Source organism: Protobothrops mucrosquamatus, unplaced genomic scaffold (genome assembly GCF_001527695.2).
Source record: "Protobothrops mucrosquamatus isolate PMUCROS unplaced genomic scaffold, P.Mucros_1.0 scaffold334, whole genome shotgun sequence".
Lineage (NCBI taxonomy): Eukaryota > Metazoa > Chordata > Lepidosauria > Squamata > Viperidae > Protobothrops > Protobothrops mucrosquamatus.
The window spans coordinates 279,632-281,310 of NW_015386672.1; positions in this window are offsets into that span (position 1 = coordinate 279,632).

Below are 1,679 nucleotides of genomic sequence, written 5' to 3' on the forward strand. Positions count from 1 at the left end.
CCAAGAACTAGATCAGGGCCAAGGATGGTGTGCTTAACTACAAGGAACATTAAAAAAAAAAATCGGGCACTTTATGCTAAACCCAAAGCTCGGCTTCAGACATTACACTAAGCCCGAAACATTACCATTTTGTATTATGTGAGAATTGGACCTTGAACTCATCCATGGAGGAAAGAGGAGACATATGCCTGCTTCTCCTTCAATCACAGAGAATAGATGACCAGGAAAAGATTCAAAATATTGTCTAATAGACAAAATCCCATAGAACTCATTGAAAGTCTTGGCAAACTGAATGTACATGTTTTGAGTCCTTAAAAAAAAAAATCCTCTAATAGCTCCTCAGATTTCCATAACTTGGACATTTGTTTTGGCTCAAGTTTTTACGTCCTCATTCCTTTTGGAGGATGGAGGTTCGTCCTCTGAGCTTGTGGATTGGTTTCCGGACATTTCGTTACCAGGCTAGGTAACATCTTCAGCAAAGTTTAAGGAATGTGGTTGTCCGTGTTCTTCTGCTGATAAGGGCTTTGTGTGGCCAGTAGGTCTTGTGATGGGTCAGCTGTAGTTGTGTCAAGTGAGGGTCTTGTGATGGGTCTTGTGATGGGGAGGTCATGTCAGGTGACTATTTTTCACACTTACGGCCGTTGCAGCCTCCCCCTGGTCACGTGATCAAAATTCGGATGTTTGGCCACTGGTTCATATTGATGACCGTCGCAGTATCCCCTGGGATCACGTGATCCCCTTTTGCCAGACTCACTTAACAACTGTGGTACCAACTTAACAAGTGCAGCGGTTCACTTTACAACTATGTCAAAGGAGGTCGTAAAAGGGAGCAAAATCCACTTAGCAAATGTCTTGCTTAGCAACAGAAACGTTGGACTCAGTTGTGGTTGTAAGTCGAAGATTGCCTAAACTGGGATTCACACGTATACTACATATATACTATACACATATCCTACACCAATAGATTCTGACATCCTTAATGCCTGGGAAAACCAACAACAACTAAACCAGCAGCTGTGATTTTCCCATTTTAATAATAATAATAATAATAATAATAATAATAATAATAATAATAATAATAATAATAATAATAATAATAATAATAATAATAATAATAATAATAATAATAATAATAATATGACGACCATTCACCTCTTTTTATATTGGCTGAAAACAGAAAGATTCCGGGAAATAAAGATTTCATTTTAGAAAGAAAGTGTAAAATATATATCTAACTTGTCCTTTCCTCCCCCCCCCCACCGCCCCCTCTCCCCTGCTTTCCAGCATTTGAAAGATAACTAATTCCAATCTTTGTACAGCCTCCCTCTTGGGGGGAAAAGAGGAAAGAAAACACACACAAACCCCTCAAACCCTGATAATAAAGTTCTTATTTCCAGCACATTTGCCATTTCCTGGTCTAAATAAAGAGTGTCATAAGAGTGACAAGCTAAAAGCCACTGATTACTGTGGATTCTTGGCATTTATTCTCCCAGTTAAAAGAGCAAACATCAGAAATAATGTGGTCCAGCCTAGCCTCCGAATCTAACCCTGCAATTAATCAGCATTCATGTGAAGAAGGTGCAATATGCATCTGATATGTATGGAGTGGAAAAGAGAGAGAGAAGAGAGAGTAATTAAAGGCAGATGCAAGGGAGAAAGCAAGGGAGAACTGGGGGGAG